This window comes from Odocoileus virginianus, chromosome 14 (assembly GCF_023699985.2).
Source record: "Odocoileus virginianus isolate 20LAN1187 ecotype Illinois chromosome 14, Ovbor_1.2, whole genome shotgun sequence".
In the NCBI taxonomy this organism is placed as follows: domain Eukaryota; kingdom Metazoa; phylum Chordata; class Mammalia; order Artiodactyla; family Cervidae; genus Odocoileus; species Odocoileus virginianus.
In genome coordinates, this window is record NC_069687.1 from 39543914 (window position 1) to 39571214 (window position 27301).

General features: G+C 36.1%; 1 protein-coding gene across 1 annotated transcript in view; it reads right to left on the reverse strand.

Annotated features, from left to right (window-relative positions):
• Positions 1-27301, reverse strand: part of HCN1 (hyperpolarization activated cyclic nucleotide gated potassium channel 1) — a 442363-nt gene that overhangs the window by 102884 nt on the left and 312178 nt on the right. The gene's annotated exons all lie outside the window — the stretch shown is intronic.

Genomic DNA, 27301 nt, shown 5'->3' on the forward strand with positions numbered 1-27301 from the left:
CAGGCTTCCCTGTCTATCACCAACTTCCAGAGCTTACTCAAACTCATGTCCATCGAGTTGGTGATGCTATCCAACCATCTCATCCTCTGTCATCCCCTTCTCATCCCACCTTGCCTTCAATCTTTCTGGGCATCAGGGTCTTTTCAAATGAGTCAGTTCTTTGTATCAGGTGGCCAAAGTATTGGAGTTTCAGCCTCAACATCAATCCTACCAATGAATATTCAGGACTGATCTCTTTTAGGATGGACTGGTTGGATCTCCTTGCAGTCCAAAGGACTCTCAAGAGTCTTCTCCAACACCACAGTTCAAAAGCATCAATTCTTTGGCATTTAGCTTTCTTAATAGTACAAATCTCACATCCATATATAACTACTGGAGAAAAGAAACCAAAACATTGACTAGATGGACCTTTGCTGGCAAAGTAATGTCTGCTTTTTAACATGCTATCTAGGTTGGTAACAGCTTTTCTTCCAAGGAGTAAGTGTATTTTAATTTCATGGCTGCTGTCACCATCTGCAGTTACTTTAGAGCACAAGAAATTAAAGTCTCTCACTGTTTCCATTGTTTCCCCACCTATTTGCCATAAAGTGATGGGACCAGATGCCATGATCTTAGTTTTATAAATGTTGAGTCTTAAGCCAACTTTTTCACTCTCCTCTTTCACTTTTATCAAGAGGATCTTTAGTTCTTCTTTGCTTTCTGCCATAAGGGTAGTGTCATCTGCATATCGGAGGTTATTGATATTCCTTCCAGCAATCTGGATTCCAGCTTGTGCTTCAGCCAGCCTGGCATTTCACATGATGTACTCTGCATATAAGTTGAATAAGCAGGGTGACAATACACAGCCTTGACCCAAGTTCTAACCCAAGTTAGAACCAGTCTGTTGTTCCATGTCCAGTTCTAACTGGTGCTTCTTGACCTACATACAGATTTCTCAGGAGGCAGGTAAGGTGGTCTGGTATTCCTACTTCTTTAAGCACATTCCACAGTTTGTTGTGATCCACACAGTCAAAGGCTTTGACGCAGTCAATAAAGCACAAGTAGATGTTTTTCTGGAACTTTCTTGCTTTTTCAATGATCCAATGAATGTTGGAATTTGATCTCTGGTTCCTCTGCATTTTCTAAAACCAGCTTGAACATCTGGAAGTTCATAGTTCACATACTGTTGAAGCCTGATTTGGAGAATTTTGAGCATTACTTTACTAGTGTGAGAGATGAGTGCAATTGTGTGGTAGTTTGAGCATTCTTTGGCATTGCCTTTCTTTGGCGATTGGAATGAAAATGGACCTTTTCCAGTCCTGTGGCCAATGCTGAGTTTTCCAAATTTGCTGACATATTGAGTGCAGCACTTTCACAGCATCATCTTTCAGGATTTGCAATAGCTCAACTGGAATTCCATCACCTCCACTAGCTTTGTTCATAATGATGCTTTCTAAGGTCCACTTGACTTCACATTCCAGGATGTCTGGCTCTAGGTGAGTGATCACACCATCGTGATTCCTCTATTTCTTTGCACTGATCTCTGAGGAAGGCTTTCTTATATCTCCTAGGTATTCTTTGGAACTTTGCATTTAAATACAAATAGCTTTGCTTTCCTCCTTTGCCTTTAGCATCTCTTCCTTTCGCAGCTATTTGTAAGGCCTCTCAGAGAACCATTTTGCCTTTTTCCATTTCTTTTTCTTGGGGATGGCCTTGATCACTGCCTCCTGTACAATGTCACGAACCTCCATCCATAGTTCTTCAGGCACTCTGTCTATCACATCTAATCCCTTGAATCTATTTGTCCCTTCCACTGTATAATCATAAGGGATTTGATTTAGGTCAGATTAAATTGTTTTCTTTACAGGACAATCATATCTCTGTTTCCAACACATTTTACTTTTATCCTTCACAAACTAATCATATTGACCCTTGGGAATTCATTTTTAATGTTACTTTCTCTGAGTACTTTCCCCTGATATCTGGCTCAAACTTGAATGTGCATTCAAATAATACGGGGATCTTGTTAACTAGAGATGAGCATTCAGTATGCATGGGGTTGGAACTGAGATGAGGTATTTCTAACAATGTCATTGAGTTTGTTATTTAGTTTCCAAGTTGTGTCCAGCTCTTTTGTGACCTGTGGAGAGAGGAGCTTGGTGGGCTGCTATCCACGGGATTTTTCCAGGGAAGAATACTGGAGTGAGTTGCCATTCCTTCTCCAGGGGATCTTCCCAAGCCAGGGATTGAACCCATGTCTCCTGCAAGTCTCCTGCATTGCAGTTAGATTCTTTACTGCTGAGCCACAGGGAAAGCCCCAACAATGTCATAGGGGATGCTTTGGATGGCTAACAGAAAATCACAGTAGTAAGAATCTAAATTAGACTAGATAGGCCATTTGTCCTCTGATAACACCAAGCCTTTAACCTGATTCTTTTCCTACTATCAAAATTTCTTATTAAATGGTCTGTATTCTCCACTAGACCATAAGCAGCTTGTGATATTTGCTTACTGCTGTATATCTGTTCTTATTGCATACTATCTATATACAGTGATTCACATACAATAAGTGTTCAATATTGCTGAATTAGTTACATATATTCTAAAATATTCTCTCTTTTTCTCAAAATATATTATTTAGTTCTCCTTGGTATCAGATTTGAAGTACTATTTTAAAGTACTAACAAAACAGCTATTTTTATTTGGTAAGGCCAATGTATATTAAAGATTCAAACTGTTTTACTTCTTTTTAAAATGCTAAAGATACATTGCAAAGGAAAAGCAAATATTTATTCACTGTGACAAAATGCCTAGTCTTTTGTATTTTTTCAGAGGATAATATGACATATTTGAAAGAGTTGAAAGATCCATAATATAGTTCAACTTTTAATTTAAATGATCCATCATTTAATTTTTAAAAATTACATGGTGAAGGGAAAAGTGTTTCCTAAACTATGAAGCCTATTAGTCACAAATCTAGATGTTATATTTCACCCCAAGTTTGAACCTTATGGGCTTCCCTGGTGGCTCAGATGGTAAAGAATCTGCCTGAAATGAGGAAGACCTCAGTTCGATCCCTGGGTCAGGAAGATCCCTAGAAAAAGTAATGGTTACCCACACAGTATTCTCACCTGAAGAATCCCATGGACAGAGGAGCCTGGCAGGCTACAGTCCATGAGGTCACAAAAAGTCAGACACAAATGAGCAACTTTCACTTGAACATTACAGGTTACCCATGATTGGTGCTTTTAGACTAATAATTTGGGCTAAAGTGATTAAAATCATAAAAATTTAAAAATATTAGCTGCATTGATTGTTGCACATTATGTCCTAGGTATGTGTGTGTGCATGTGTGTGTATGATTCTTCAATGGAATGATGCAGTTTTAGGTATGTTGTGCCTCCATGGGAAGATATTGTCACTCTGCAATGGAGAGTTGAACATTTCCTTTAATAGTGTATTTCCAATCTTCCAACCAAACCTTTACGCTTTTACTGATGGGTAATAAATTATTTGGAGGTTTCCCTGGTGGCTCAAAGGTAAAAAATTTGCCTGCCAATGTAGGAAAAACTTGATCCCTGGGTGGGGAAGATCCCCTGGAGAAGTAAATGACAACCCACTCCTGTGTTCTTGGCTGGGAAATCCCAAGGCCAGAAGAGTCTGGTGGCCTATAGCCCAAGGGGTCAAAAAACTTGTACATGACTTAGTGACTAAATAACAACAATAACGATTATTTACATAAGCTTTATATAAGTGCATTAAAAAGATTAATAATTTGAAACGAAGGACATTGTTAAATATCACTGATACTCTTCATTATTTCTGGTCAAAATATTTAGTATTAGTAATAGCTTGATTTATTTCTGCAAGTCTCTCTAGTTTGTTTTTAATACAGCTGTTTCCATTTCACTGTGCTTAGCTTTCCAAATTAAAAAAAAAAATGAATATCAGAGAATACACAACAATTCCTAAGCGTAAATATCATCTGGAGAATAACTAAAAGAAGACAATGAATTAATGACTCACCAACAAATTACCATGGAGAAGCAACATATTTGGAGAAGGAGCTTTTACGATGGTTAAAACTTACACTCCTTTCGATTTATTTGCTTTTGAAAAGTAAACAGTTCTAACAAAGATATCATTCCTTCTATGCAAATTAGAAGTGTAATATAAAAGATTGAAATAGATGTTATTGTAGTACTCATCAACTCTGATATCATGTGGCATTAAGAAGCAATGAATCAGCACATACATAAATTAAGCACAACCAGTCAAAACCCATGTTTCAGACTCAAGTATTGATATGTTGTCAGTTTTACCATGGACAGTTTAAGTATCTCTTTTAATATGATGGAGAAGTTACATTACATAACTACTATCATAATTTTTGGTAAATACCTACCAGAGAGTAGGGTACCTGCTCTGGTAGTCTTGGTAGCTGGTAGCGCAGTCAGTAAAGAATCTTCCTGCCGTGCAGGAGGAGACTTGGGTTTGATCCCTGGGTTTGGAAGATCCCCAGGAGAAGGAAATGGCAACCTACTCCAGTATTCTTGCCTGGGAAATCTCATGGACACAGAGCCAAGGTACCAGTCTATGGGGTCCCAAAGTTGGACACAACTTAGCGACTAAACCATCAGAGTAGGGAGGTGTTATTAGAAAAAAATGTTAAGTATAGCACTGCAGAATGAGAAAAAGTTTAGAGGTCTTATTTAAACAAGTCCCAGCCTTTAACAAAAGGTAAATGCTGGTGACTGATATTAAAAGAAAATACACATACACATTCATGTTTGCATTCTGCATATACATATATATATACACATACACAGAAATTGATTTCTGAACATACGTTTATATATGCAATTCACTTTGAACAACAGTAATCTGCACTTGCCATGACTTATTACCATCTATTGACCCTGCTTTAAATTTGATAGCAAACCAACATCATGCATAATAGTATCAAGGGAAAGAAAACACTTTCAGAAAATCAGTCATGAGATTTATAAAAGAAAAGTATTAAAACTTTATGAAACTAATACTCTTTGGTTGATATAAAATTTGATTAGTTTTCCGGAACCAAGTTGACATCAAAATTTCCAAATTATTTCCTGAAATGGTGAGAGATGACAAAGACTTACAATCTAACTAGCGAAAGTGTCCTAGTAAAGTGAACTATTTGGCAGGAGAATACAAAGCACACTTGTCAGGGAAACATCTTAGCAGAAGATGAAAGTAACTGATTATTAAAGTATTGGACCCCCCACAAGAACAGTGGCATCAGATACAGTATGAAGATGGGTCAAGACAATGTGTCATCAGAGTCACCATTAGTCAAAGTGAAGAAGGAGATCCAATAATGGGATATCCACAGTCAAAGACAGGTGAGCAGAGACAGTAAAATGAAGCAGCTTCCAGTTCTGTTCTATTCAATCAAGAAGGGGCCAGGGTTTTACATTGTTCCTAATAATCAATAAGATTTTTTGCTAATTTATCCTGACAGGAGTAGATCTCATTTCATTTGGTAAGTTTCCATGGCCTCAAGATGTAATTACTCAAAATCATCTGACACTTCAAGATGATGATACTAGTTTGATCTTTCTTCTTTTCTTCTCAATGCTGGGTATTTAGCTGGCAGCTAGAGTGGGTTATAGGCATTTTAAATAGAAATGAGAGGTGACAGAGAAATTTGGAAATTACTCTAGTGCCCCTCTTCTCTCTGCATCAACATTCATTGATAGAGAATGTTGTCTCTAGTTTTCCGTATATATAATTTATACATAGTGAAGTCCTCACTGTATATCTGCACACTAGGTTTTTTTCAATCCGTATTTATATATCCAGTTGCTTAATTGGAAGCTCTGCTTGGATGTGTAGTAAGGCTCTCACATTTAACACATCCAAAGCTGAAATTTCCCCCTCCCCATCTCATTTTACTATATAGCACAAATGATGACTTCCTACCAGTAGCTGAGACCAAAAACACTGCAGTTGGCTTCCTCATATTTCTTTCTCTAATACACCATTTTGGTAGGCAAACCTTATTTGATGCACATATTTTTTCTTTACTGCTTTTCTGGAGTATGTGTGCATGCTCAGTCGCTCAGTCACTCAGTCCTGTCTGACTCTTTGTAACCCAATGGACTGTAGCCCACCAGGCTCCTCTGTCCTTGGAATTTTTTAGGAAAGAATACTGGAGTGTATTGCATTTCCTCCTCCAGGGCATCTTCCTGACCCAGGGATCAAACCTGTGTCTCTGGCATCTCCTGAATTGGCAGGGGGATTCTTTCCCACTGCACAATATCCTTATAAAAAGGGATAGTCTGGACACACAGACAGACTTGCACAAAAGAAAGATTACAGGAAGGAAGAGAGAGAATGCTGAGGCTGATAGAACTGATGAGACAGGTCTGTAGCAGATTCCCCATCAGAGTCCTCAGAGGGAATCCCTTACTGGAGTATAATTTACATATAGTAAAATTCACACTTTAAGTGTACATTTTCATGAGCACTCACTACTATACCCAAATTTTTGAACACTTCCAGAATCTCCCTCATTTTCCCTTGTGGTCATCCTAACACTCCCACCCCTGGTCCTAGAAAACTACCAATCTGTTCTCTGTCACTTATTTTGCCTCTTCTATAATTTTACACAGATGCAATGATACAATATGTAATCTTTTGCATCTGGCACTTTTTTCACAGTGTGATGTTTCCGAAGTACATTCATTTTGTTGAATATGTCAGTAAATGTTTTTAAAATCGCCAAGTAATAATCCTGGGTCTGCTTTTTAAATATGTTCACCCATTAATCCCTACCTAAACAAACAGTCCAAGTCATCATTATCTCTTATGTAGTTGATTTCAATAAACTTTTTTTTCCAATAAATTTTTAATTGGTCTCTAAATAGTAGTTAACTTTTGACTATATTCGTAAGCCAGTAACTAGTACTGTCCTTCTAAAATGTAAGTCTGCCCATGAATAAAACCTGGTTTGTTTTATAAAGTCTGGCCTTGGTTAAAATCCTCCAAGTATTTGGGTCTTAGAGTGGGAGCTGAAAGCTTTCAGTGACCTACAAGTTCCTGCTTCTCCTAGTACCATTCTCTTTGCTCACTGAACTGATCTGACTGGTACCTTAAACCTAGAAATATAGGACAGAGTACAAGAGTATCAGAGAAGACATAGAATTATATATCATATATACCTGAATCGTTAGTTTCCTTCAATGGTGAGAAACTCTAAAATGAGATAAATTGTAGAATATATTATAAAATTTGAATTCAACAATAAATTTTCATATTGAGACAAGTGGCTTTAGTTTATACTCCAAAACATTCTAGTATATGTGTTTAAGTTTCTCTATACTTTAATTGTACTTGGTAAAGAAGTGTAAAAATCATGGACTTAATTGATCATTCTGGAACATGAGCATAACAAAATTTAATTACAGCTTAAGCTGAACAAAGATGACGTAGGAGAACCTCCAGGAATAGACAATGTGAACTCTGAATGTTGCTAAATCAAGTTTCCAAGTTAGTAACAACAATGACAGCAAGTCAATGTAATACTATGTTAGTGGATCCAATGTTTGATGAGAATTTTATTTTCATTGTGTGGAATTCAAACAAAATCAGCTAATTTTTATTTTAGAATAATAAAAATGGCATGAGATTTATCTTTCTTTCAAAAATTTAACACCATATTCATGTGGTTCTATTTCTCTACTAATAGAGGATGTTAAAATACTATAGTGTGAAAAACAACTACTCACATATTTATTTAATAACAAATATATTTCCCTAATATAATCAAATTAAAAAAAACAGAATGGAATAAAATCCTTGAAAATGGAAATAAATTTGCGATCTGCAAACTACCATAAAATAAAGTGTTATCTATAACACAACTCATTCAGATTCCCAATTTTCCAAACTTAAAAAAAAAAATTCCAGCACTTTAATATTTTTCTGTACTACTCCAGAAATTTTTAGTGCTTCGGAAAACACTGAGTACATCTCCAGTAGCATATTATAGTTCAGATGATGAAAACTGTTGAAATATAAATTGTTTCACATATCTTCTGTACTTTAGCATCAAGTTTATGAAGAAGGAAAAGGAAACTGGAGCTTATAAATAAATGAAGACATGAATGCTTAAATAATAGAAACTACATAGATTTTTCTTGCTGTTCGAAGATTTTATGATTATAAATTGTTTTCCTAAAGCAGACTAATACTTACTATTTATTAAATTCATATGCCTCGTTATTCTTTTCCAAGTAATTTCTCTAGAACTCTGTTAAACTGTAGAAAATTGTTAGTGGAAGAGCAAAGACCAGAAAAATTTTCTCTTAATTGCAGAATATGTTCTTAGCCAAACACATAAAAATGCTAAAGATAACTATTCTTCATGTGTATTTAAAAAGCTAAAAAGTAGTAGGACAATGACTAAGCCAAGTAAGCCATTTAATAACTTAGATTCCCCTTTTTATTCTTTATATTGACATTCCACAAATGTCTATCTGTTGAGGAGTCCCATGGTTGTTTTATTTCATTCAAGTAAATAAGAAAGAGGGGAAGACTCTCTCAAGGCTAGAAAAGCCTGAAAAGGAAAGACTACAGAAGTCATACTGAGTCAGCAGACACTCGGACAAAATGAATTATTAGAAAGCAATCCATGTTTTTAAAATTTACTGGGTGATGATAATAATAGTGAATAACATTTTTATGATGATTTATAGTTTACAAAGAATATTTGTTCTTTCCATCTACCACATGAGGTAAGCAGAGAAAACCTGGTTGTTTCTATCTTCATGAAAATATTGAGGAGGTAAAAAGCATGTCTAAGGCTATACAATAATCTCCTTGAGGAGCTGAAACTCTGAATCACATCCTTCACACGCAAAATATATGCCATATTTTCTGTGGATTATGTGTCCCATGATGTTAATGAAGCCAGTGAAAATATGTTGTAGCTTCCTGATATTATTATTTTTGAAGGCTTCTGTTGATTCGAATGTGCAGCCCAGGTTGAGAATTACTGATCTAAAGCAGGAAGAAAGGAATCAGGAATTTGTAATGTGAGGAAAAAAATATACATAGTAGGAGCTGTTGAGAAAAACAGGCCTGCTTTCCTGGAAAAGAAAAAAAAATGTTTTCCATTTATTTTTATTAGTTGGGGGCTAATTACTTTACAATATTGTAGTGGTTTTTGCCATACATTGACATGAATCAGCCATGGATTTACATGTGTTCCCCATCCCAATCTCCCCTCCCATCTCCCTCCCCAACCCATCTCTCTGGGTCTTCCCTGTGCACCAGCCCTGAGCACTGAAAAGAAAGAGTTTGACTTCTTTGTTCAGCTGTCCCTGGCAGAACTAGGGACTGTGGTTAGGAGCCGAAAAGAGAGATGCCAAATTAATAGATGGCTTGATGTTCATAAAATTAAAACACTTCAGAAGAAATGTGTGCCTTGTGAAGTTGTAAACTCTCTGTCAAGGAATGTGCTCAAGCAAAAATGAACCAGTATAGATCAAGGGAAGTGGCAGATACCACTAAGGAATAAATTGAAAGACATAAAATCACTCAAAGACTCAAGGTTTTGAGATAGTTAAAGAGTTTCTCATTTTCTTAAACCTAACTTCCATTCTTCAAGTTCATGATTAGTTGAAATTTTGTGCATTGGTTAATGTGTTAAAAACAAATGTGTTTGTTTAAAAAATGGCTTCTGAACTCAGACATAAAATTTAAGGAAGAAATGTGTTCCCATGGATTGAAGAGAATGCCTCATGTCCAACCTAATTAGTAACAAGCTCCTGCACTGGCATAAACAAGGACACCATGAAATATGGCCAGTGAAGTTCAAACAATAAAAGGGCACAAAATTAAATTATTTACATAAACATAATAAAAGTTTAACTACAAAGGAACATGAAGATACTTCACTTATCACCAAATCTCAAATTTAAAAATCTCTGCACAAATATTAAAACTCTGGGATTCCAAATCTTTCTCAAACCATTTACTTTCTGATCGGGAGTAAAACAGAACATACTGAGCATAATTTAAATTGTTCTTGATGATTCGTGGTAATCATTATAAAAAATGCTTCCTATACTATACATAGTTTGGTAGTTACTGCCTGGATTTTTCCATTTATCCCCAGGGTGTCTGATTCCTTTCTCATCTCAGAGGTTCATTATGTAGTACTGTTGGCTTTCCATTAAATTGTACTTACCTGCTGCTATTGGTGTTTTTCTTTCTCTGTGATCTAATCTATTTTAAACTGTAACTTTCCAAATAGTTAGCGGTCTGTATTGCACATGATCACATGCAAACTTTAAGGCCTAACTTGTCAGATTTCTTGCTCAAACTAACCTAGAAACAATGGCTTTTGGAAAAACAGATAACGATTAAGAATTTGAGAAGGCAAGAAATTCAAACATTTCCTTTTCTTTTTAAAAAATATTTATTTATTTATGTAATTGAAGTATAGATGATTTACAATATTGTGTAAGTTTCAGGTGTACAGCCAAAGTGATACAGTTATGCAAACACTACCTACATGTTGACACCTATTTCCCTAAGATTCAGGAGCATTTTAGCTTAATTATTTTTGGTTTTGTGAATGACCTACTTAAGACAGTTGGAAGTCAGGTAGCTGTGTGATTGGGTGTTACTATAAATGTGTAATGCCGTAACAAACTAGGTTGCAGCTACAAACCCAAAACTATTGGAAGAAAATCCCCCAAGAAGGGTATATCAAAATATAATATTTAACATTAAAAATGTTGGCATAGGTCCTGAAAGTCATTTACATAGAATAAAATTTAAGAAAGAGAATTTACTCACCCTATATCCCCAAATATTTTCCCCAATATATAGTCCCAAGCCAGTACAAAGTATTAATGAATTACATTTCTAAGGGTGACCCAATAGGCATTTAAAGCTCCTTTTGGGTCATCCAAGGAAAATTAACATAAATTTAGTACAAAAGGAGACACTCAGAGCTCAGGGCACATAGAGATAATAGCTTCCAATCCTGTCATTTCACAGATGAAGAAAAGAGGCCTAGGGTGGCAAATTCATTTATACTAGTTTAACATCTAGTTAGTAAATGTCAGGAATAAAACCAGGTTTCACAGTTCTTAATATAGTGCCTCTCTATTTTCTCCATGGCCACCATACCATTCAGCATATTTTATTATTCTTTGGTACTCTGAAAAACAAATCATTCTTGAGTCAAATTCTTAAAGCTTTTGCTATGGTTTGAATATTTGTGTCTCTTCAAAATTCATGTTGAAACCTAACTCCAAGGTGATATTATTAGGAGATGGGGACTTTAGGAGGATGGAGTCCTTATGAATGACTCAGGTTCAACTCCTGGGTCAGGAAGATCCCCTGGGGAAAGGAATAGCTACTTTCTCCAGTATTCTTGCTTGGAGAACTCCATGGACAGAGGAATCTGGTGGGCTACCATCCAAGAGTCACACATGACTGAGTGACTAACACTTACATTCTACAGATATATTTATACTTTATTTTGGAGTCAGATGATCATAATGGAAATTTTTTTGTTATTTACAACATAGGAAACTTTCTGGGACTAAGAGATTAAGACATCCTGTTGCTTGTTCAAATTAAGGTTAATTTCCTTATTCTTTGTAAAATTAGAAAATATTAAATGTTATTTCCTTTTCTAGAGAACATGGCACAGTCAAAAGAAGTGTGCTGTGAGCACAGTAATTATTACCAGCTATCTTCAGCTTCACCGAATCATACAGTGTTTTCCTTTAGAAAGGAGCTGTTATGATACTACAAAGCTCTTTTCAAGGGTACAAAGCTAGATTCCTTACACAATTTCCTAAAATTAATTTCTTTAAGAATCTTATTAAGTATAGGATTATCAGATGCATACAAATAAGTAGTTTATTAATGGGATATAGTCTTCATAAAACTTGATACCTCTGAAAATAGTTTAATATTTTTTCTGGAAAATTTCAAGAGAAAATTTCAGAACTCACAGAAGTCTAATCTATAATATAAGAATTTCAGATAAGTTTCTATAGAAGTAATAGATCCTACGGTGCCCTTTCTATCACTGTAGAAACATTAGGGCCAAAATTATCACTCAAATATTCTAGTAAATTGTTAGAGATTACTATGCCATGATATATTTTGTATGCATAATGCCACTATGTCTTCTTTTAAATTATTATAAAATGTGGACTAATTTTCCTGAAAAAAAAATTACTATTTGATAACATGAGTACATAAGTTAAAAATCTGCAACTAAGTTTCAAATTCCATGAGGAAATTAAAAAAAAAAACATTAACTTTCACTCATTTACAATAATTGGCTATTTCCAGCTAATGTTAAAAATACTTTAATATTTTAAAATACAAAAAAGCAAAATATTAACATAATATTTCCACAGATTTCTCTAGATAAAAAATCAGCTTACACAGTATCTCAGAAACATGTGCAATGTTGCTAGCAGAACTCATGAATTGACTTATTTACATTCTAAAACAATGAAATGCCTGTGTCCTGATATGTTTTATAATCCATTTATACCACTGTTTCTCCACCCATTAAAAAAGTAAAATAATTCTTCTATAGATTTGTTGGGAAATTCTATGATAAATGCTTAACAGCTACAGAAAACACTGTTTATCTTTTTAATCTATATATTACTTAGGGTTTTTGTAAAGCCATATACAGTGCCAAATGCATCTTCTTTCAGATAAATCCAAAGTTTGTGTTTAAAATTTAATGACAAATGTAATAAGATATTAATAACCCTCACAGACATCTGAATGTGTATGTTGCATCAAACTTGGCCAAAGAAAAACTTTGGAACATGATATCTGTGGGATATTATTTTATTGTCAATAAAAATCAGAAAATTGATTTCCTAAAGTGTAAATTAACTATGTATAAAGCTGACTGCACTGAAAAATAATTTTTAAGTGAAAATTTATTTATATTTGGTTGGTTTCAATGCTCACTTATACTCTAGTTCACCAAACACAAGGTCTGAACCAAGGAAGAATGTAATTAATCTGCTTATCGAATGTTTGACCTGAACACTTCTGCCTTTTTCAAAAAAATTGTTTATATAAACGCTACAGTCTTAGAGTAGTAATTTTAGCTCATAGTGTGGTCTTCTTTGGATGTTATACTCTGCTTTTGGAGTTGGAAGAAAAGCACGGAGACTGAGCTGCAAAGTACTTCTGAAAATTTTATCCTCTTTAGTAACATTTACATTCCTTCAAAGCACAGTGAATTGAAAAATAAGAATGCTGTTTTTTGTTAATTAGATGTGTGAATATGAAATGTAACTTAACATCTCTCGATCTCCACCTTCTTATCTCTAAAACGTGAATTGATTGGGAATAAAATAATAATAAGGGCTTCCCTGGTAGCTCAGGCGGTAATGAATTCACTTGCAATGTGGAAGACCTGGGTTAGATCCCTGGGTCGGGAAGATGCTCTGGAGAAGGGAATGGCAAATCCCATGGACAGAGGAGCCTGGCAAGCTATAGCCCATGGGGGTGCAAGAGTCGGTCAGGACTCTGAGTGACTAACACTTTGAAAACCATAATAAAGATATCTAACTAGAAAAATCTTTCCAGTTAAAAGCAAATAATTTAATTTAGCTTTTAAACTAAGAAAATGTTTATGCTAACTTCTCTAGATAGTACTAAGGATCTGGATGATAATCTAGCCATTTAAAAATGCAGATATGTCCTGTTGATCAGAAACAAGTAGACTGCCAGGTACTTCTCCAGCAAGGATGGGTTTATTGAGGATCAGCAGAAAACTGCAATTTGGGGTCTGCAACCAAGACAAGCCATGTGCAAGCCCTGCACAACACGGGGAGGAAAAGGAAGGTGGGATGGCTAGGGCAAACAGAGTTCACGCTTTTCGTGGCCGATACATGGACAGCAGAGAGGAGCACTCTTCTTCCTTCTGGAATCTGCTATTGCTCTGGAGTGTGAGAGATCCCCTTTCTGGTCTCCCAACTGTATTTAATTAATGTTTCTGTTTGTTAGTTTTTTAATAGCTCTGTTTTCACTGTTCAGTTGCTAAGTTGTGTCCAACTCTTTCGAGATCCTATGATCTGCAGCCTTACAGGCTCCTCTGCCCATGGAATTTTCCAGGAAAGCATACTGGAGTGGGCTGCCATTTCCTCCTCCAGGGGATTGTCCCAGACCAGGATTGTACCCCCATCTCCTGCATTGCAGGTAGATTCTTTACCACTGAACCATCATGGAAGTTCCAATAGTTCTCCTAGATATATTCTAATACTGATGAGCCCCACTGCACACTCATTCTCAGAATACTATTTTCTTTGTTATGATTCATTAGAATTGTGTAGATTCACTTTCCAGTTATTAATATGTAAATCTGAGATAAGAGGATGATATTTAATAATACATTTATAAAATATATATGATATAACATTCTTTATGCTAAATTTTTCATATTGCTAATTTCAATCCCTGTGACTGCATAAATACTTTATTAATGTTTCAAAGTTTGGAATCTAGTCATCTGATTCATTTATAAAAAGAACAGAGAACTGATTTGTAAATTTAACATCTTAAATTTTGTGATTTCTCCAACATACAACTTCCTGGAGCGTGTATGACTAGAATGCTATAATATTATTGCCAAGAAGAAGGGAAGAATGAATCATTCAATCAGGGAACAATGTTTCAATAAAGAAAAGTTCCAGGATGATTAAGGCTTTTATCCCTTCACCCTTTAAGAAGTTTAAACATATTTTAGAATAATGATTCTTTTTAAATTTTTATGACATTTTAAGTCATGTTTGTTTGTGTGTGTGCTCAGTCACTCATTCCTGTCTGACTCTGTGATCCCATGGACAATATCCCACCAGGCTCCTCTGTCCATGGGATTTTTCGCAGTAGGAATACTGGAGTGGATTGTCATTTCCTCCTTCAGAGGATTTTCCCTACCCAGGGATTGAACCCAGGTCTCCTGCACTGACAGGCAATAATTTTATTTACCACTGAGCCACCTGGGAATCCCAAGCAATGCTTGCCACCTTCAAAAAAGTGTCCTTCAGTTTTTGTTTTTGTTTTTTTTGGTTTGTTTGTTTGTCGAATTTCCGTTTTGTTTTTAAGTACTAAATATTGTGGCTGAAAAATATGAGTGGATTACACGGAAAATGCAGCTAAAAATAAAAAGGAAAGTTGGATAAACTAGAAAACAAAATGCAACAACTATCATCTTCGACTGAAGCTCCATGAAGCTGTCTGAGAATGTATACTCTATTGGGAGAAGTGTGAACTGTGCACTACTGTCTGGGTACTGACATTGTGTGATTTGGGAGCTCATCACTTCTAACAGCACCTATGACCCACCAAATTCTCATGTCTGTAGGGCCAGCTGAGCTTTACAGTCTGCATCAGATGCCAGCAAAACAGAAAGAACTCTCTTTGTAAAACACATTTTATGTGTGTGTGTGTGTGTGTTAGTCGCTCAGTTGTGTTCAACTCTTTGCGACCCCATGGACTGCAGCTCATGGCATCTGGTCCCATCACTTCATGGGAAATAGATGGGGAAACAGTGGAAATAGTGACTGACTTTCTTTGAGGGGCTTCAAAATCACTGCAGATGGTGAATGCAACCATGAAATTAAAGGACGCTTGCTCCTTCAAAGAAAAGCTATGACCAACCTAGGCAGCATATTAAAAAGCAGAGACATTGCATTGCCGACAAAGGTCCACCTAGTCAAAGCTATGGTTTTTCCTGTAGTTATGTATGGATGTGAGAGTTGGACTGTAAAGAAAGCTGAGTGCCAAAGAATTGATGCTTTTGAACTGTGGTGTTGGAGAAGACTCTTGAGAGTCCCTTGGACTGCCGGAAGATCAAACCAGTCAGTCCTAAAGGAAGTCAGTCCTGAATTTGTTGGAAGGACTGTTGCTGAAGCTGAATCTCCAATACTTTGGTCACCTGATGCGAAGAACTAACTCACTGGAAAAGACCTTGATGCTGGGAAAGATTGAGGGCAGGAGGAGAAGGGGATGACAGAGGATGAGGTGGTTGGATGGCATCACAGCCTCAGTGGACATGAACTTGAGCAAGCCCCGGGAATTGATGAAGGACAGGGAAGGCTGGTGTGCTGCAGTTCATGCGGTCACAGAGTCGGACATGACTAAGTGACTGAACTGAACTGAACTGTAGCTTGCCAGGCTCCTCAGTCCATGGAATTCTCCAGGCAAGAACACTGGAGTGGGTTGCCATTTTCTTCTCAAGAGGCTCTTCCCAACCTAGGAATCAAATCCAGGTCTCCTGTATTACAGACAGATTCTTTACCATCTGAGCCCCCAGGGAAGCACATTTTATAAACTGATCCAAATTTGGTGGAGCCCAGATACTGGATGGGAGTCTTCCAATCAGCCTGATCTAAATCAGCTGAAAGTGACCCTGGCAGACAGGGGAGTTTTGGTCCTACACTGCACTGTGCCACAGGGCTGAACGTGGCTTTTATTTTTCCTTGTTCCTGATCTTGTTTACAGCTTTTGTCCCCCATTCCTCTCCATGCACCTACTTTTAGCAGCTCTTCATCTACTTTTAATGTGTTGCTTTTTCACTAAATTCGGGGCTGAAGCCTAATTCAGGAAGTCCTGATTACTATTAATTTGAGCTCCAAGTAAGTGAGATATTTCTGTTAATAAACAAAAAGTAATTTGATGCTCTAATGATCATCTGACCCCTGGGAAAGTAAAGAAGAAATCATACCACTGAAATGAAATTCAGTATTTTATGTTCTCATTGGGAAAAAAGTTAAAATAATCTATTTCTGTCATTTAATAGACATCATAGATCCTCTTTAATTTTCAATTAATAAAAATACAATACTAAAGTTGAAGATCATTTTTCATAAAATATGCTAATGCTAAGTATTTCAATAGTGATTTTTCCTCAATTGCTTAAAATAACTTTCAAAATTTTACTTCATTAATTTTAATAATAACTTGGTGAATTAGGACAGCAAGATATCTTTTAAAATGAATATACTATTCTAATATAATTTCACTTTGCAAAGCTGAAGTAGTGAATGTGGAACATAATCATCTATCTTATGCTATCACATGAATTATATTATGTCTTATATTATAACCTGATAATGCTCAATATCCTATCATTATATATTAGGTTGATAAGATATACTTTAAGTAAAATTTTTGTTGTTGTGTTTTGTTATTGTTAACAGTAGCATAATAATAAACATAATAATCATATTGCATTTTCTTCATGGTAAATATTGTATAATTTAAATAAAATAATGTATCTTTTAAGTAAAATATTCAGTTCAGTTCAGTTGCTCAGTCGTGTCCAACTCTTTTTTGCATTAAAGTGGTTTATACTTGTTTCATCTGTATATCAAATGCTCTAAAACTGTATTTCAGGTTGAGACTATCAGTATACTCAGTTCTAAATTCATGAGTTCTTATTTCATTGAATACACTCTTCAGACAGAAAAAAAAAAATTCTGACTTTAGATAGAGAAGAGTGAATGCTATGTTATGACACATCTGGTGAAACCCTGTTTTATGAGAATTGTTTTTCATTGAAAATGACAGAAAAATCCACATTGATAATCCAGTATGCATGATAATCAGACCACAATTGAAAAGCAAGAGTAAATAAAATGATTGGTACCTAATTTTTGATATAGTAGATTTTTAACAGTAATACATCTGTTATATAATGTATAGATGTAATACATCTATACATTCCACTAATGTTTCATTTAAAGATACTTCATTACCCCTGGTAGATAAGTTATGGTGCATAAGAGGCATTTCAGATAACACATTCCAAGTTTACCAACAGATGGCTTAATGGAAGACATAAGTTCTTCCCTCCATTTTATTCTTCTTGTTCATCTCTTTATTCTTCTTTATCATCTCTTGTTCCATATATCTCCTCATTCTCTATCATCTCTCTTCTTATAGTGTCAGGACATATTCAAAATCTCAATGGCTCTCCATTACTTATCAAATCAGTACAAATGGCTTTAAGCCTTGGATCTATTTTTCAAGTACTTCATAACCCATCCAAAATGTATGCTTCCTAGAAAATCCCAAGCATTTTTCTGACTCCTCATTTTTACTCTAGTATCTGTGGCAGAGGCCATGAATTTCATACCTAAATCCATCTTCTGCCTCTTCCATATTATACAGAGTTACTAATTGGTCACAAAGTTGCCCAGCTAGACTAAATGTCTCCTCTTCCTTGAGAAATTCTCATCGATTGAAAGTTTTCAACAATAAGATGTGATTTGAAGTCATGTGTGTGTCCCTCTTTCCTCTTATGAGCTGGAAGGCAGACAAGTCAAAGGCACAGCTTTAAACAAACTAGAACAATATCCTAAGGAGCTGGTTCTTGAAGTGTGGTCTCTGGACCAGAAGCAGCAGCTGAAACATTGTTGGAAATTAAACCTCTCAGGCTTCACCCTAGGCCTGATGAAACAGAACCTCTGGAAGTGGAGCCCACAGATCTGTTTTAACAAGCTCTCCAGGTAATGATGATTCATAGGAAATGCTGGGAAATACTGTCCAGGTGATAGTGGAAGAACAACTTGGAAGAAAATGACCACCTGGAGCAGTGCCATCCCACTGACCTGGCCTCTCATCCCACAGAGCTGTTTAGCAAAGTGATGCAGTTCCTTAGGTCACTAAATTGTTGGATCTTCTTCTTACAGCAGCTCAGCATTTGCCCCGAGTAGTATTTATTCAATGTGGAATGGCTTGTTTAGTATTTCCATCCCATTTGATACTTTTACCTGGAAATTTGAAATCCTACCTGGGTCTCTTCAAGATAGCACTGGTGAGTTTACCTAATGACAAAGAACACTGGGATATGTTTGCTATCCGTTAATCTATTATGCACATTGAGGACTGAACACTGTTTTAAGAAAATAAATCTAATGTACCACTCTTCTGCTTCAAGCTTTTACCAGACTCTCATAGCATTTAGCTAAAATACAACATGGTTAAGTAGGCCTATAAGGTGCCATCCACCCTGACCTAAGTCAGTCTCTCCAGTCTTGCCCAGAGCTGTTTCACTTATCTCTGAGCCCTAGTCACACATTCCATCTGTCTGTTCCTGATCCTGAAAAATTTTTTCACACTCAGTGGTTTTTCCCATGCTGTTTACTTCACTATCTTACCTCTATTCATTCTTTAGGTCTCTTCCTAAATATTATTTTTCTTCACTACATCCCACATGAATCAAGCCAAAGACTTAAAATCTCATAGCAGAGAGATTAATATACTTTTCCATTCTGAGCACTTAAATTTTTTATAATAATTGATTGCACTCAATGAATCTTGTTACTGTGTCATGCCCCTCACCACCCCACTTTACTACAAGAAACATGATGAGAAGACACCAAGTATACTTGCTCACTTTGTATGCAAAACATCCAGCACCAGGCCTGTCACATAGTAAGCATTCAATAAATACACATCAAATAGATAAAAACTAATCCTGTGAGACTGAACTCACATGACATCTTAATTTTGAAGACTTTCTGGGTCCTGCTTCTTTAGAAAAGACTGTTGTTTCCAGCAATTTTATTGACCCAAGTGTCCATATCTACTTAAAAGGTTGGCATTCTTGTTCTGTTAATATGTTTGTGCCAGTGATTCTAACAGTAAGCATTTATGAAGTGATCTTGCTCTTGGACCCTTACAGTCTCAGTTAGGAGTATAGCATATTTCATGTACTATGATATTTTGTATTATGATACTAGTACATATTTCACGTACTGTGATTCACTTTCTTAAAAGACAGTTTTGATGACTACCTCCCATTGCTAAAATTTTGTAAGGGATAACTTTTTCCTAACACAACAGTCTCATCATTCCAGCCTTGAAAATTATTCTTAGGCAGAGCATAACCCAATCTTATTTCATACTTTAACCATCAAGGTAGTTTTCACTTCATTCAAACTAGACACTTCAATATCTACCACACATAGCCACCTCTGGGCCTTTGCACATTTTGTTCCTGTCTGTCAGGAATCTTCTCACGGTTAGTGCTCTTTTCTGGGACATTTCCCCCATGGTGACTACCTCTGTCTGCTGATTTCTTCTGCATATTTTAAGGCACATTTCAAATGGATCTCAGTGATCTAATTAAACAAACGCAAATCCATGCAGTGATTCTTGTACATTGTGGGATCTTGGCAGATTAGTGAATCTTAGTGACAAGCTTTTGCTCTATAAAGATGCTTAATAATGTATTTATGTGTTATGACATATAAGGGACACAAATACAATACATCAAAATACTTGAAACACTGTCATACTGAGTGAAGTAAGTCAGAGAAAAACAAATATCATATAATACCCCTGACATGTGGAATATAAAAAACAAATGAGCTAATCTACAGAACAGAAATAAAGTTACAGATGTAGAAATCAAATGTATGGTCCCTGGGGGTAAGGGGGAGAGGGAGGAATAAATTGGGAGATTGGGATGGACCCATACACACTACTATACATAAAGAGATAACTAATAAGGACCTACTGTATAGCACAGGGAACTCTACTCAAAACTCTATAGTGGCCTATAAGGGAAAAGAATTTTAAAAAGAGTTGATACATACATATGTGTAACAGATTCACTTTGCTGTATACCTGAAATGAACTTAGCACTGTAAATTAATTATACCCTAGTAATTTTTTTAAATTAAAAAAAAAACTTAAAGGAGGACATTCAAATGAAAATGCATACATTTCTAAAAGATAACATCCATGCATCAATCAATAAAAGAAAATAGTAGAAAATGCAACTCTACTTTACAGCCATTACAAGAAACTGTCAGATATCCTGCCAATGGTAAATGTTAACTGCAAAGAACTAAATGAAGGATTGGTGAGGACAAATCTTTAGCAATTTTACAGTCCTTATTCCCAGCAAAGATGCAGGAAATTTCAGCATTTAATATGGAGTTTCATACAGAAATTGTCACTGAATGAAAGAGGTACCAGTGAGATATATTAAAATACAAAGATTGAAAATCAGTGGTAAAATAAAAATTTACAACTGGCAAAATTCTATTTCTCTCCTCGGTTAAATCAATAGCCTCAAACTCTCTTTCTCATTGATTTTTTTCAGTCACTAAATGATGTCCCCATGGACTGTAGCACATCAGGCTTCACTGTCCTTTACTACCTCCAGATATTTGCTCATACTCATGTTCACTGAGTGGATAATGCCATCCAACCATCTCATCCTCTGTCGCCCCCATTTCCTCCTGCCCTCAAACTTTCTCAGCATCAATGTCTTTTCCAATGAGCTGACTCTTCACATGAGATAGCCAAAGTATTGGAGCTTCAACTTTAGCATCAGTCCTTCCAATGAATATCCAGGGTTGATTTCCTTTAGCATTGACTGGTTTGATGTCCTTGCAGTCCAAGGGACTCTCAAGAGTCTTCTCCAGCACCATAGCTCAAAAGCATCAATTCCTCAGTGCTCAGCCTTCTTTATGGTCCAACTATCATATCTGTACATGGAAAAACCATGGTTTTGATGATACATACCTTTGTCAGCAAAGTGACATCTATGCTTTTGAATATATTGTCTGGGTCTGTCATATCTTTCCTTCCAAGGAGCAAGTATTGTTTAATTTCATGGCCTCAGTCACCGCCTGCAGTGATTTTGGAGCCCAGGAAAATAAAATTTGTCATTGCTTCTATTTTTTCCCCTTTTATTCGCCATGCAGTTATAAGACTAGATGCCATAATCTTAAGTTTTTGAATGTTGAGTTTTAAACCAGGTTTTTCACTCTCCTCTTTCACCCTCATCAAGAGGTTCTTAGTTCCTTTTTGCTTTCTGACACTAGAATGGTATCATCTGCATGTCTGAGGCTGTTGATATTTCTCCCAGCAATCTTGATTCCAGCTTGTGATTCATCTAGCTTGGAATTTTGCATAATGTAATCTGCATATAAGTTAAATAAATAGGATGACGATATATAGCCTTGACGCATTACTTTACCAATTTTGAACCACTCTTTTGTTCCATGTCCAGTTCTAACTGTTGCTTCTTGACCAGTGGTTTGGTATTCCCATCTCTTTTAGAATTTTCCAGTTTGTTGTGATCCACAAAGTCAAAGTCTTTAGTGTAGTCAGTGAAGCAGACATAGATGCTTTTTGGGAATTCCTTTGCTTTCTCTATGATCCAACAAATGTTGGCAATTTGATCTCTGGTTCCTCTGCTGTTTCTAAATTCAGCCTGTACATCTGGAAATTTTCGGTTCATATACTCATGAAGCCTAGCTTGAAGGATTTTGAGCATTACTTTGCTAGCATGTGAAATGAGTGCAACTGTACGGTAGTTTGAATATTCTTCAGCTCTGACCTATCTTTAAGACAGTACTTCTAGTTAATGTAAAAATATTTCTCCCAGTTGAACATGAAAAGTATTATTTGCCAGAAGCCCAATTTGTTAGCAGCTGAAGTGGCAACATGAAGCTAACCCAAGGGCTGTGGCACTATTAGTTTTCTATGAGAAAATCTCACAAATATTCCCAGTTCGAGGACTGTCCTGGCCTGAGAATGTTTGGCAGTACTACCACTTTAACATATCTGAGTACAATAAATTCAGCTCCTGGGAAGCAAAAGTATATAGAATAGCTGAATTGGAGACTTTTCCAACTAATTAAGGAACCATGCGGGAGCTCTGCTCATAGCATTCTCTTTTGTAGTGGAAGTAGACATTCATTTACTAATAATGAAGAAAATCATATGAAACATTTTGTCGAATACACACACATTTTAGAGCTACCTCTTCCCACTAAGAATGCTTCCAAGCACTGGGAAGACCCAGAGGGATCGGGTGGAGAGGGAGGTGGGAGGGAGGACCAGGATGGGGAATACATGTAAATCCATGGCTAATTCATTTCAATGTATGACAAAAACTACTGTAATGATGTAAAGTAATTAGCCTCCAACTAATAAAAATAAATGGAAAAAAAAAAAGTAAATGAGGGCATCAGTCAGTTTTCCTTTAAATACTGGGTCAGTTTGATTTTCCAAGTTCAAGATCATTATAACTTCAAAGACCTTTTGTTCTTCTGAACACAAATACTATCACAAGTCTACACAGTCAGTAAACCAAATCAGAAGCTCAACTGACTAATTTCTTGATATAATGAAGATGGGGTGCAAAATAAGAGACAACTTTTCTTCTTTTTAATGGAATAATAGCATTATTTATAAACCATCATGGCCAATGGCCATTACTCCAATTTTTTTTCCCTTTGATCTGCCATTACTCTAGTCATAGAATGCTTTTTCAAAATTGAAGACTCAGAATCACATGACAGTCCTGACAATCTCTCCCATCTTTCTTTCTGAAACAAAGGGTTTCATCATGGCTTAAAGCAGAGCACCCTCCTGATCAACCCAGGAATCAAGAAATGGCTTCAACCCCAATGAAAGATATTTTGATAATGTATCTTTTACTTACAGGAAATCAATCTCAGAATTCCAGAAGGGAAAGCATATTGAAAATTTAGTTTCCAAAACATGACCTGTGTGTAAGCCAAATGTATACATACATACATAAGTATTTGCTGTAACAGCTGAAGCAATATGTTTACCTACACATAAATAAACAACACGATCAACATTTCGAAAAAGATGCTCTCATGTATATTCAAGTGACAGAATTCAAAAATTTCAAAGGATAAACTCTTATTCCCATTTATTTTCTAGAAAACACAGTTGGACAACTATAAATATTCTTAATCCTTACTGTTCCCTCTGAGCATTGCAGCACTGAGGTTACTGTTTATGGGGGAGGAAATACACAATAACAAAGACACAGATCTTCCTATCAGGATATTATATTACTCTGGAACAGACAGAATATACACAATAAACAGATTATTATGGGTTAGGATAATCAGGAAGGTGTCACAGTCTTACAAAGGGAAGGGTAAAATCCATGTAAACAGGAAAAGGGGTAAAAGTATGTTAGGAGGAGGATGAAAGGCATGGAGGCAGATCAGAATAATTTGGTTTGTTGTGAGAACAATAATTTTCTGGTTGGAAGAGAGATTTGGTTATGAGATCCATGAGTTTAAAAGTTGGTTTGGCACCATTCTTTTTCCAACAAATTATTTTTGAAGGGCATATTACCCATAATCAGTTCATTTTAAATGACCTGAAATTTGCTTTACTATAAATGGGATTTGATTAGTTCAAAAACGAGAGCAGGTCTTAGTGCCCAGTATTTTGTCTTTGTTCATAACATTACCCTGTACAAATTTGGAAGACTAGATTGATTAAAAATATTTCTATGGAATAAGAAGCTTATGTGACAGTCCTGATTCTAGTCTTTCATTACAAGAAAAAAATAAGAATCTATGGATTATTCACTAAAACAAACAAACAAACAAAAAAAAACACTTTCCTGAACTAAGTTTAGAATATAATATTTTTGATATGATTACATAAAACTGCACAACTGCATGATTTCATTCAGGATTACATATAAGTTGCCTGCATGGTTGAGAGACTACTTATGTTAAATATACCTTCTTATCCAAAGGGATCATAAACATTTGCTGACATGATAAAATTTTGTCCATTTGGATAAATTTAGAAAGTTGTTTCTTATCATTATTAAACTAAGAATCAGTAGTTTTTACAATTTTAGGCAACATACACAATATCTGAAGCCCAGAGCAGCACTGGCTTACTGCCTTGTGCTCTATCATTAAATGAATGATTTAGACAAGTCATTCATTGCTGAACCTGCCTTAGATTAATATACACTTTGCTTCTTGGATTCAGAAGCTATTCAGTATATAAAGTTATTTCAATTTGATAATTTCCTCATACAATTAAATACTTGTCATGTCCAAATTTCCACTAAAAATCATTCATGTACGTCAGGTACACCAAGGTGAGTTGAAAATTCCTTATTCTACATTCATAATGTGCTTTGTATTAAAATTCTTGCTTATTCCAAAAAAAATTGCACACTTAAATGCTGCTTTTACTAGAATTATTTGACAGGAAAGAGAGTGACAAGTTTAGAAATAATAGTAGGCTTCCCAGGGGTGCTGAAGTATAAGAACTGAGACACAACAGTATAAAGATACAGGGTGATCTAAAGCAATTTCATTTAAAAAGACAAGATGAACTGTGGATATATCTAGAAAAGGTAGTAACTACCCAAGGTCAACCTAAGAAAATGGAATGCTCACTGTGAGGAGTATGTCTAGATAGGCATTTCCCAAGTGTTCATTAATCACTTAAAATACAAGGGAGTTTGGCATAGAGGGCAGACAAAATGTTAAATGTTCATAGCACACACATTAATAGCCAAAATCTTTTCAGTTCATTGTTTCAATTAAGATGTACAAGCTTATTTGACCAGGAAACAATTAAATAGGTAATTCAACAATGAACCAGCTCTGTGACAAGCTAGAGGGTGGGAGGTGAGAGGGAGGCTCAAGAGGGAGGAGACATATGTATATTTATGGCTGATCCATGGTGATGTGTGACAGGAACCAACACAATACTGTAACTATCCTTCAATTAAAAACAAATAAATTAAAAAACAAAACATATATACTCATATATATATATATGTGTGTGTGTGTTTATGATTTATTTATATCATCTGTGGAAGAAGTTTTGAGAAGAGCTGAGATTTTAAAATAAACAGTCTAAAAATCTGCTAGATTAGGATTTACTCTTCCTTCCTCATGTTTACTGAGCTGCTAACCTGAGATATCAGAATGCTGGTTATGTAAGAGGCTCTCTCCTACACAGGTTTACAAGTGTAAGTGGGGATCCAACGATGAAGACTTCTGAAGGTGTCAATCTCATTGAAGGTCTACAGAGGTCAGAGAGTAGAAAAAGAACTTTCCTGACAACAACAGTGAGTAGACTTCTTTGAAGGGAATGACTGCTCTTCTGTGAGTGCCTTCCCCAGCCTGTTTTGGGATAGGGCTGTGGGAGGACTACCTTCTAACCCTTGACCTTTCAGAGGGACGTCAAGAAAATTGCTTGGGGATCTTTGAAATGAGTTCACATAGTTAAGAGACATGAGTCTGGAGTCCAGTTCACATCTGAGAACATGCAAATAGCCTGAGGACACTGGGGTGTGACTCTGCCAAGAAACTGAAGAAGGCAAGACACAAGCTCTTCGATGCTTTGGTGAAAGAGGCAGTAGTGCTGAGAGAGGGGCTAAGAGATGGAATGCCTGAGGGCTTCTCTCTGGACCAGATCTGAGTGATACAGCAGGACTAGCCTGACATCTTGGGTCTCATCCAAGAGTGCCTTCTGGCAGAGCACAGAGCTCTCAGCAGAAAGAGGCTGGTGATGACTGCCAGGTTCTCAGGGGGGCCTCTTTTAGGGAGATGCAGGAGAGGGACTCAATGCCGCTCACCTAAATGACCAGCTGTTTCTGAGTAAATTGTTTCAAATGTCAGAAAGTAACAAAAACTTATTCCAGTATCATTTATCCTCTACCAAACCCTTGTAAAATCAAGAATTCGATGATGAATTATGGCAAACATAAAGTGTTGGAAACTTCTGTAAATAAAGTCACAAATGAAATGATCTTTGGCTGTTTGATGAAGAATTTATGAGTCTAAGCTGTTATTACTCATCAGGAGACATATTCTAGAATTGTTTGAACCACTACTTTCAGATACATTTTTTAGCAAGGTGCATATATATTATATATTCTGTTATGTTCAACAGAGCTCCCACACTAGAAATTCTTCCTTCAATTATAAAACATTCTTATCTGTAGGAAAGTTATTGGTGTTTGTGAAGAATGTAAGTACTGTCTGATCATCCAAGTATGAAGTTAGTCACTAAGTCGTGTCCGACTCTTTGTGACCCCATGGACTGTAGCCCGCCAGGCTCCTCTGTCCATGGAATTCTCCAGGCAAGAACTCTGGAGTGGGCTGCCATTTCCTTCTCCAGGATAGTACCAACCAAATAATTCAGCATATTAAAACAAAATCCAATGAATAAATAAGTGCACAAATCTACTTTCTCTCTTTTGAGAAAAGTTTAGCACAGCAATCATTTCAATTAACACATTGTGCGTAAGAATGCATGATAGCAGCTGTTAGTATGCATTTTAAAGACTGGAGGGTGTGTGGTGACTTATCTAGATACAAGGGCAACATATGTTCAGCTATGCATATGGACTTAATATAAATTATGATTGCAACATGCAGAGAGGCCAAGAGAGATGTGCAATGGCCATCTCTCTGCATTTAATCAGCTCACATTT